The sequence below is a fragment of the Symsagittifera roscoffensis genome, chromosome 8 (assembly GCF_963678635.1).
Source record: "Symsagittifera roscoffensis chromosome 8, txSymRosc1.1, whole genome shotgun sequence".
Lineage (NCBI taxonomy): Eukaryota > Metazoa > Xenacoelomorpha > Acoela > Convolutidae > Symsagittifera > Symsagittifera roscoffensis.
In genome coordinates, this window is record NC_087069.1 from 52,527,476 (window position 1) to 52,539,564 (window position 12,089).

Below are 12,089 nucleotides of genomic sequence, written 5' to 3' on the forward strand. Positions count from 1 at the left end.
GACGATTGAGAAAGAGGAGGATATCAGACGATGCGTTGAAGGCATGATTCTGCTAACCGATCTGAGCTTAGCCATGAGAATCGATCCCTTGGCGCTGATCAGAGGAGTCACGGAGTTTGTGACAGTGATCTACGGACCAGCGGTCACGTTTGCGTTCCCAGACGTTAAAGTTGAAGCATATAGGAGGTCGGTGTTGCACCTGAACCTCATATCAGCGGTGGACGGTAGGGCACTGAACTGGTGTGAGCAGCGCACGTTGCGGGAACTCATGATCGAAGATCTGTTATTTGCGAAAATATCAGAACCAGAGATGACAGTTATCAATTTTGACGATCATTTCCGTGATCGCATGGGAGAAGTCGAGAGAGGACACGTCGAGGTGTTTCCAAAGCTGTGGAATCTGAGGCCCTATGACAAAACGAATGGTTAATTAACCAGAGTGCCTCATCTCACTGCAGCATATCATAAAGTGAGAGAAGGAACGAAAGACTGGGACGATTACGAAAAGCTACCGGAAACAATCCCGGAATTCCCTCTGATAAGAAGGATGTTGCTCGGAGCAGTCTCCGTAGTACAGACTCTTAGATTCAGAGCGTTTGAGACCAATGAAAGGAGGGTAGGGAATTTCGAGGCAACGATGGACACATACTTTGTGGGAAGAAATGCCGCTGTGTTACAGTACACACGATTTGCCTACACGGATCAAGCGACGAGAAGGCGAATAAGCAATGCCGCGACTCCCAAGCCTGGAAGGTTTGACGAAGAATGGGCGGGACTAGGCTTGGCGCCTATGAGAATGAAAGGCAGGACCGAGCTGCCTGAGGCCTCTTTGATCCTGACGAGTGTAAAATCGGAGATGAAGGCAATAGGAACGCTGCAAACGAGAACCTTCTTCTACCCTTCGGCTGCGAGGAAGTCAAGGTGGTCCATGGAGAAGAGGAAGATGGATCGGCCGGTACGTTGCTCATACCTAAATTCCCCGAGGAAGCCGACAATGATGAAAAAGGACCATCGAGCTCCAATACAGATAAATCAGAAGGAGAGGACGGACAGGGAGGAAGCCGTCAAACGGAAGAACCCATGCAACAGGATCAAGCTGGTGGGGAAGACGATAGGGCATCGACAGGAGGAACATCCAGCCTGGATTTCAATATCTTCAGTGATCTTGAGATCAATGCGGATACGTTGGAAACGACTGAGCCAGCGGATGAAGGCATCTTGACACTGGAGCCTCCGTCAGCCTTTACGGAAATGAAACGGAATTTGCCGGAGAGCAGCTCTCCTGGCAATTCAAGAAATAGCGAACAAAGAATCCTCATGGAGTCACCTAGGAGGAGAAGAATAGAGGGCTCAGCTAGAGTACCTTTTTTGGGAACGTTGCCCCGAGGAGGAGTGGGAAGTACATCACCGAGACCACGAGAGTAGGACGGGATGCAAATTGGACAGAGTGGCGTTCATGGAAGAAGTCTGGACAGTAGTTCAGAGCTATGGGACCCAGTCCATCCTCAAAACAGGTCTCAACCGACCGTTAATGCGGGAAGTCCTTGACAAACTTGATGAGTGTGAAGGGAGATTGAGTGAGTTATTGATCGACTCGGCCACTGACGAAAGTGAAGCGAACTCTCCCATCAAGTTGACGCCGAAGGACGATAAAGGAGAGGTGGGGTATCTGTCAAGAACCAGGAAAGGGACGATGCGATCGAAGTTGGTGATTGACTAGATTAACGAAATGAAAATGAAATTAGGCAGCAGAGTGATGCCGAGAAGAGTAGGAAAAACGAAGGTGGACTCGGAGATATCGGTGAAAGTTGCGAATTCAGCAAAGAGAAAGCGAGTCGAAGAGATCATGGATTTGGGACAAGGCGACTATCAATTGACCGGCACAGATAAGATGCTGACTGATATAAAGATGGTGCCACCCATTCTCATGGAGGGGATAAAGTCAACAGGCTATAAATCCAGAAGGAGTGACCGCACTCTGACTGGAGCCACCTTATAAATGGAGATACTCAGCCAATGTGGAGAGAGTACAATGAGGGACTATAAGCCATCTCCCATGAATCACGGAAAGGGAAGTGTCGCAGGACAACTAGTACCAGTAGAATATAACCGACTGACAGTGTCGGAGACTGTGTCAATAGATGAACCCGCCGGTGGATACATGGAGATGTTAAAATACCGAAACTCGGCCAGAGGGTATTTGATGGCTTTAGAAGACAAGGGTGCCATGGAGGGTTATCTGGAAACGATGTTGCAAGGCACCACCCTCAAACAAAAGGCGTACGGGACCTTAGCGTCGTCGGAGATACAGGCAGAGACGATAGAGCAGTTGGTGAGCCTTCCATGGAAAGCGGTAGTATTACGATACTTTGAAGAAGAAATGAGGACTGCGCCAAAAATACATGCTCTCATGGCAGTGCCTTATGTGAGGACGGAGTTGCAATTGAGATTTGCATGGTGCCTGATGGGACTGACTCGTGAAGAGTTTGATTCGGAAGAAAGGAAGAGATCAAAGGAAGAGAAAGTTTTCCTTATGATAAATCTGAGGGATCTGATGACCCAAGAGGGAACAGCAATAGCGTTTGCAAAACGGAGAGACGCTCTCTGTTTTATTCGATTCTTGGTAGAACAGATCTCGGTACCAGCATTGAATACCTGTGTCAAGATGCTGAGGGAGGGCGACGCACGAGCGAAAGCCTCACTCTTGCTAGCACTGCTGGATATGCATCAAAGCAAACCGATGAGGGTAAACATGAAAGAACCCGAAGAGTTAGAGCCCATGAGAAAGATAGACGAAATAAGAAGATTCTCGAACAAGGAGCTGAGACTCACTAAAGAATCTATGGGAGCATTGCCGAAGTCCAGTGAATACTGTGGACCAATTAAGAAGAAGTCGTACAGCTACGTATCCGGAGTCATAGGGATGGCGTATAACCCGTTCCTGAGTGAAGACATACGCGATTGCTTCTTCGATTACGAGCAAGCAGTGTTGCTAAGATTCTGGATGTCGAGAATCGTGACGATAAAGAGCGCTACTAATCCTCAGAATAAATTGGGATTGATCTTGGAAGAAGAGGTGACTGCACCTTCCGTACCAAAATCCGACAAAAGAGTGGAGTTTGGGTTGGGATTCTCGGATGAACTGCTGAGGACGAGCTTAATGGTGGTGTGGGAATTGATGAGGCCATCATGGTGTCCTAGTCCCAACGCTGACTCGATACTGCGAGCGACACAGGACGTGCAGAGGGAATTGAATGCAGACTGTAATCTGCGTGACCTTAACATCATATATAATGTGATGACAAAGGCCTCTAGGAGCAACGGGGAAGATAAAGTGGAGTTGCCTGGCTGGGGACCAGAGGACTGGGTGAAACCTGGTAGCTGTCTGGCGGAAGTCTGTGGACTGGAGGGTCACGTTTGTGGAGGTCTGGACTGTGTGAAGACCCTGGAGAAGCAACACAAGCAATTGACGGTATTGTTTGGAAATGTCGTGATGAAAACGAGGAAAGAAGCGGAACTGATAGTGGATTGTCATGGAGGAACCGAGATGAATCTAGTGACTGCACTAGGATTCTACAGCATGTTTGGTTCTTTAGAGTCACTATTGAATCTAGAGCAGAAACATGAGATGGTCACAGCCATCAGTGTAGAAGTGTTCCCAGGAGTTCTGCAGACTGAGCAGAAATACATAGGAAAATGGAGGGAAGCGATCGAGACGGAAATGAATATCAGACACAGTGAGACTTATTGTAGACCATCAGGAGCCCGATATTTGGTTGGTTCAACATTGGCTCCAATGTGCAAGAGTAGATACCCTGTACATTTCGTAGCTGTGGACGTGAAGAGTACGAGAACGATCGTGGATCAAGCCTTCTCAGTACCAAAATGAGTGAGAGTAACAAGAATGTCTGAAAAGTCATACGAGTTGTTATGTAAGATGTTCTCAGCAGTTCCAGAAAGAACCAAAGAAGAATTGGAGTCAATACTAGGAAAGAAGTTCATGGGATACGTGAGTGGGAACTTCAGTGACTTTGAGAGACAAAAACAGAGAGGATCAACCGTCACGGATTACAATACAGTAGACGAAAATGATGAAATCCACCGAGTGATGATGGAAGTGGAACCATTACTGGAAGCTTCGGGAAAACGTAATAGGAGGAGCACCATGTTGACACATGATGAGTTTCCTTGCCACTGCTTGTTACAGACTTGGTGGTATCCCAAGCGTAGTAATCTGATGTTGATCTGGGACTCTGGAGAGCTGCTCTCCATGGGTTTACCAGACTCATCACAGCCCATAACAATAGTGATAGTGGGAGTTATGATGGCGATACGATGGCTGGAGGCTCATGTGAGAGAAAACAATAGACAGGAAGCGCCAACGAGAGAACAGTTGCAGAAGTTGGATTGTCTAAAAGATTTAGATCTTTTTGAAACAATGTGCAAAATTCTGAACATTCCGATGGAAGTGAAGAGGATATGGGCAAGAAAACGATTGATGCCATGGTTCAGAGCTGACATGACTGCATGGTTATATGAATATGCTAAGAAGCATATGTCGAAGCACGGCAGGGTGTATAGTGGATATCAGCTGTACATTGGAGCGGGCGCCTTCAAGCGAGCTTTCGTGACTCATCGGAATGCAGTGACCACCGCAGTGAAAAGAATTTCCAGGACTAGTGAGCGTAGTGGAAAGGAGAAGGCGGAGATGATGAAGGAAGATTTGGAGAGAAATGTGACGTTGTGTCTTCACAACAGCTTCTGCAGGAACAGAGAACCTAACGTTGATCCCCTACCCTGTTGCAATCAGAGGGTAGAAGAGCAGAAGTAATGGAGGACTGCTTCCAACAGCGTCAGGATAGCTAAAGATGTGTTGCAGGACACAGAGACTGAAAGTGCAGAGTCAGTATCACAGAAAGAAGAAATGGAACATTGACAAATGGTCGAGAAAACAAGAGGCAACAATAAAAAAATTAGAAGAATTTAGAAGTTTTAGAATTTCTAAATGACGAAAAAGAAGAAAACAAAGAAGTGATGGAAAGAAAAAGTTAAAACTCAGAATTGTTTTATGTGTGTGAAAAACTCAAGTGAGAAACCAAGCAACCAAATTTTAATTGAAAACTGAAACATTTAGTTGAGTTTTGAACATTGGAGAATTTGTTGCATTTATGCATTTGCATTTTGATTTTAGCGAAGTGGCTTTAGAGACACTTATTATTTATTTAGAAAGGCTTAAGAGGAAAGTATATTTAAATATTCCAGCCTGCATGATTGTTTTTAATCACTTAGGACGACTGATCACTTTGTGGTGAATGAAAGACTTGAGTAATCTCTTGAAGAGGGAGATTTTGTTACATTGTTCTTTCTAACCAAAGAGTTTCTGAGTTGTAATATTCAGGACAATAAACAAGCAAGATTTCCGAAGGAAAGGAGCATAGTAGGATAATTTTAGCTTGTTGGTTGGCAGGACTGTCCTGCAAACCAACATTTTTTAAATCTAAGAGAAAAAGTTTTTAATCAGGACATTGACATTGGAGGTCAGAAAAAATGTTTTTATCTTAAGTCAAATCCTCAGTGTGCAGATTAATGAAGGAATTTGAAGTTTTTAGTGATGTAGTATGATGCCATATGTATTCTGCAGTGAGTCGATGTGACGTGGATAAAAATGATTACGTGCATTTTGTAAATTCTGTTCGATGACACTGTGCCGATTATACGAACATTGCGAGATTCAATGAGGACATTGACCGGACTGTCCGGGGAGTATGTGACATTCAACCAGAATGGCCAAAATGCAATCTCTGCAGAATTCGAATTTTTAGCAGTAAGCCCTCCGGATTGGTGATTATTAAGAATTAAGAACGTTATTGCTTGGAACAATTGGCCAAACGGTGAGGGCTAGAATATTCTGGTATTTTAAAATTTCAAAAATTCGAATTATGACAGAAACGGCCATTTTGGCCAAAACGAGAAAGAAGGACAGAACAACTTTATCTGCGATAGCCCTGTTTTTAAGAGTGACCTCGTGGTCTGGGGATACTGAGACCCAGCCATGAGTTCACTATTTCTGATGTAATTAAGTTCATTTGAGCGTTCTGGTCGAAGCCGGAGAACAGTAAAATTTTTGTCGACCCGATGTTAGAAAGACCACCGAAAGTACTGGCTTGGTAGAGACGGTGAAAAGCATGCAAAGCTCTGTTTAGACGTTAGCCAGTCGTCTTAAGACTTAGTTTTGTTATCCGTCGATATGTATCTTCCAGGCGAATGTTACAACCACTTAAGTTAAGTAAACCAGGAATCAGCTAAACTAGCAACCAAGATATGTACCAAAGGCAATAAATAGTATTCAGCAACCGATGTGGCTCGAGTCACGAGTAGATGCAGGGGAGTTGGCATTCTACCGAGGAAACAAAAACCTGAAAAAGAAGAAAAATAAGAACCAAGAATACGGAAGAGTTTCTAATTTTTAGCTGCTTGGAATGATTTGAATTTATTTTGACAAATTCAACTTTCATTTTCAGGCTATCAGAAGCTAGGAAGCGAGGGAAAGGTTCGAACCAACTCCGATGGATAAGATGATTTTCTCTACTCTATAACAACAATCGTAATGTAGTAACCGAATCGTACTAGCATATCAGCCTTAGTTTCAGGAGTGACCTCGTGATCTGGGGACATTGAGAGATAGCCAAGAGCTCACTATTTTTTTAACGAAATTGAACTCAATTGGCTCGACTTGGATGATAGCCTTTCGGCAGTAAAGATTTTGTCGACTGCATCTTACGAGAACCATGTTAAATTGGCAATGGCAGATTAGAGGCAGAGTAGAGGCAGAAAAACGCGTGAAGCTCAATATAGATGCTAGCCATTTGTTTCAAGATATTGTTTTACTTTCTGTCGGTATGTATTTTTGGGCGAATGATACATTTGTGCTTTTATTACACTGCTGGATGTTTTTTGTAGCATCATGATTGATGAGTCCATTAACTGAAGCCTCCGAGCCGAAGGGATGTTCATAAAAGGACACTGAAGCGAAATCTGGAAGGGTAGTCCGAAACGCGAAAGCCTTCCGGGTTAACGAACTTACGTTTTTCAAAGACTCAGGTACCGTAAGAGCAACTCAACTCCGACATTATACAGACCCTGAGGGTTTTCTTTTATCGTTACTACTACCACCCGTATTTATATTTTGATACAATTTTCCAACCAAACAGACCATCAACTGACCAAATTGAAGATTAAAAAATTGATAAGTTGAACCACCAGAAAAAGCAACTTTTGAGATTATTTTTCATATAGTTAAAAAGCTCCTGATTAGTGAGTTACCTTATAATTCATTTGTCATAAATGTAGAAACCGACTGAAAAAGAATTGTGACATCAGTATCGGTAGGAGAAAATAAATATCTTGAATTTTTTTTCACGCTCTTTGAAAACCAAAAGAAAGCTCAATACTCTACAAAATTTGTGAGTTATTGAGATGAAAAATGTTGTTCAAAAATTTTACAGTAGTGAATAGACAGGGCTTAGATTATTTTTACTGGCAACCTACCTCATCCAAAATAAATTCGACCTAACAAGTTTTCAATTTAAAGGCACCTACATTTTGTTTTCAAATTAAAAAAACTTTAATAAAAACAAAAATGGATAGTTCGTTTATTATCTCTTAAAACTTAAATGATCTCATCATACTTCTTGCTTGCGTCTTTGAAAAATTTCGAAAATTTAGTCACCAAACTCATGGCCTGGACTGCGCGCACCACTTTAGTACTTCCAACTTAGCTGGAGACATCTTCAAACGTATCTGCAAAGACCGCAGGCACCTCGAAATGGTCGAGAATAAGATGCCAGGTGGCACTGCATCTGTATTCCATAGTCTCTCTTTCAAAGCAAACATCATAGAATGCCCCCAATTCAACCCAGATCAATCTAGCACCTATGGGTTTGTGATCGACACGAATGACCTCTCTGGCGGCAATACGCAAACAGGAAATTTACCGGTGCGTAACTTTGAGTAAATAGAGCATATAGAAGACGAAGTAATATTGAAACAATTCCTAAAAACAACTGAAGACTTTCTGATTGAATTTATTTTAGAAGTTGATCTGGAAATCCAGAAGAACTACATGTCAGTTATCAGGATAACCATTTAGCTCAATGAAAAAGTACCCCAGGATTGGTTGAAACCCTGCCAAACAAATTTAATGGGGCAGATGAGGAATCAAAAAACTGCATAAGTAAGACCAAGAAGTTATCACAGAAATTGTGTGACAAGTCAAACTATACAATTCATCACAAACATTTGCAATTGTAGGTTAGATTGGGATTAAAATTAAAAAAGTGCACCGTGTGCTGAAGTTTGAACAAAGAGCATGGTTGGAACCATATATCACTCTAAATAAAACTAAACGCCAAGAAGCTAGAAACAAATTTGAGTCGGATTTTTAAAAAAATTTTAAACAATTGTGCTTATGAGAAAACATGTGAATCAAAGCGCAAACGGATGCTCGTTCGCATAGTTTATGATTATAAAGACACCATACGAACAAATTATGCATTCGAGTTCAAATCCTACAAAATTTTTGGGGAAAACTTGGCAGCGTTCACTTCGAATCCAACAAAAACTTAATGGGATGAGCCAACTTTGATTCAACTTCTCTATTCTGATACGGAACGTCTCCTTTACGAAATCAAATGTGAAGATTTATACAGCAAAGTTTCCGAAAAAAGAAACATTTTGAATGAAGATGACCTTTCAAATTACACGAAGAGCCAACTTTCTACAATCCAAAAAACAAAATGGTTGTTTCAAAATTCAAGGACGAGTTTTCATGGGATATAATAACTGAGTATAGAACACTCAAACCCATTTTACACACAGGTAACATTTTTTGTCTGCCTTTTTTATATTTTAATTCACTTTTTGGCGAAAGTTGTTAGTTTTTGATTTTTTTCGGCAGATTTTTTTTTGGTCCATGAAAACTTTCTTTGATTTTAGAAAAAAAATTTTTGAGCGCAGATTTTTAAAAAAATTTTTTTTTGGTCGGTGGAAATTTCTTATTCTGATTTTAAAAAAAATTTTAGGAGGGAAATTTTCTTTTGGAAAAAAATTTTTTTTTGTCGTTATTTTTTTACTGACCAATTTTTAATGACCAATTTTTTCGACATTTTTTGATGATCACTGAAAAAAAAAGTCGTCTTTGACCTTCAGGTCACGTTTTGTTGCACCTGGACTTCAAGTTGATGTAGCAGCCACAAAAAAGTTTCATTTTCTTTTTCCACTCATTAGCGACCATCGATAAATGGGTTAGTAATCAATTTTTTTTATACTTTTTGACCGCAGAAAACTATCAGCTATTGTGTATCAAAAGCTGCTCAGGAGATGTTGACTCATCAGCAATATTGCGACACCTCGACCTCTGACTCGTTATTCAAAACTGAAAACAGTCAAATCGCATCCGAGTCACACAACCGATAAACTGTGACATCGACGAAAACATCGTTATCAGCTTTTGATGGCAAACGATACATCATCCATGATGGTCAACAGACTCTTCCCTATGGTAAAAAAAAACATCGTGGGTCAAACCGCGATTGGCATTGATGATAGCGATGATAACACCGCCGCTGCAAATTCGGATCCAACTGATGATGACGATTTGGAAAAATGGACTCCATGTTTTGAAGGTGGTCAACAGCCAGTGTCGTAGGATTGTGAGGATTTCCTAGATGGTGTGTCTGAAGAATTTGCTAAAAATCAAAACGTTGATTGGTCTCATCCGGATATTGATGATGACTACTCTGAGGATAGCTTTGCTGTTGAAAATACACAACCACATCGTTCGCTTCGACAACTCATGGACCAGGTGAACAGCAGTTGGCAAACTCCAGACCCTGTTTTGATTCGGGCAGCCGAAACCAAGGACAGTGATATAGATAGAGGGGATATCGCCGATATGGAGGCCAATTCTTCCGACGAGTACGACTCGTCATTGTTCAACGGTTTGTTTACCGATTATGAAGCAGTTGAAGAAGAAGAACCACGATCAAAAAATCAACGAAAGATTAAAAGACAAAAAGAACATTATAACTTTTGTATAGTAAATAAAATTCAGTGATTTAAAAAGTGAATTGTGTGTACCTAAATTTTGACCTACCGCTATTCCGTGTTTAGTGCGTATTTAAGTGGGAGATTTTGTTCCAGTTTTGGAACCCAGTTAATCGGGGCTAAAATCACTTCAATTAAACAATTGTCTTTCTAGCATACTTTTGAATCTATTTGTACGTAAATTTAAATTGAAAAAATTTTTTACGAAAATTTAGAGTAACGGAAATAACGCACTGAAACATATCAGTCGTTAATGGAACGAAAATTTAGCAACTCCATTCCAACATCAAACATATAAACACAACGTTTGATGGGAAAACTGAATAATGCATCAAAATTTTACTTGAGGACCAAAAATTACAAAATGGTGACAGTTAGGGTTTTTACATGGTGTCCATTGGTTGTCAGATAATACATGGTGACCATTAGGATCTATACCGAAAAGTCATCCATGTAAGACAACCCATCCCGATCATAGTGTACTATATGCATACTAGTTAAGGCAATAAACTAAGGAAATAACCGAACCATCTGAATCAAAAACGGCTAAACAAAACATTTATTGCTGCCGCAAAAAGAGTCAGTTTTGACGGAATATTTTTTCTTGTCCAGCGATAGAGTTGTCAAAAATTTTAACCATAGTGTGTTGTTATCCATTTAGAGTTTTGAATCTTGAAGCTCAGCTCTTTACAAAGTCCTTTGGAGTTCTTTAGCAAACACAGCGTCACAACTATGATGGCAGCGATTCCAGTAGAATGGTTTGGTTATCGCCAGCCATCCTTCTCAAATTTTAGCATTGATTACATCTTACGATTTTACATCTCAACCAGGAAAATTCCTGGGAAGCGATGATGCTTCTTTTTTACATGTATGACCACAGGGTCTAGATATAATGTGATTTTCACAACCATGGACACGAGTTCATATGTAATGAGAATCAAACATTTCGTTACCCGAGTATTCCTTCAGTCATTTGGTCAGACAAGGGCACAAACTACGAGGGAGCAGAGAAAGAGCTCTTGAATTGTGTTTAGTCGTGAATAGCACAAGCATCCGCAGAACAATCAAAAGAAGCTTTCAAAAAAAATCAACCCTCGCGGTGGTTCTTGAGAAAGAATTTTTGGGTAATGCAATAGAGTGTTCTATGCAACAATAGAAAGTAGGAAATTTAATCCTGAATTTATTGAAAAAGCTTTTTGTCGCGTAGACTAATCACTGCAAGCTCACCCTATCTTATCGTTAGGTGCAAATCTGAATGGTTTTGTATTGACTCCTACTGATTTTTTGGTACTCGCTTCCCTTCTTTCTCTTTTCAGGAGCACTTCGACTATCGATTGCAATAAAATGAGCAAAACATGCGCCTACGCAAGTTGGAGTTGTTGGCTCCGAATGATGCACCCGCTCTAAAAAACGCAGTAATTGGCACTCCACCTGTGATGTTCTTTAAAATACAGAAGATTTAGTGTAATTTGGTGAGGATTGCAGCCCAAAGAGACACTAAGCTTTGGCTCTTATTAAAACCCCTAATTACGGAAAACTTAATATAGCCCGCCCAGGGGAACGCGACCAGCCGTACAACTCGCGTCCGTTTTTGCTCCATTGAGGATGTATGCGCTTAAATTAAAAAAGTCATATGGTGCAAAAGTTAGCTATAATTGGACTTTCTAACACAAACAAAATCCATTTTCTGTCCAATTAAGGTCAGGTTGAATCAAAAAATTTACAGATTTTTGCATTTGAGGAGAGTTTTTTGAAATCTTTTTAGCCGGCAATTGGTAAATTCATTTTTTTTGTGATTATTAGTTGTTACTTAATTAAATTTGACTTTTAAGATAAATTGCCGAAAACTTACAAATTTTGAACCAGGTTTTTCAGCTTGAGTCTATCATGTGAAGGTAACCTTATTATCTCACGTATTCTTGTTTGGCATCTCGCAAAAGCTGAACTAACGCGTGGGCCGTTTTGGGCCTGCAACTTCTTTTTCT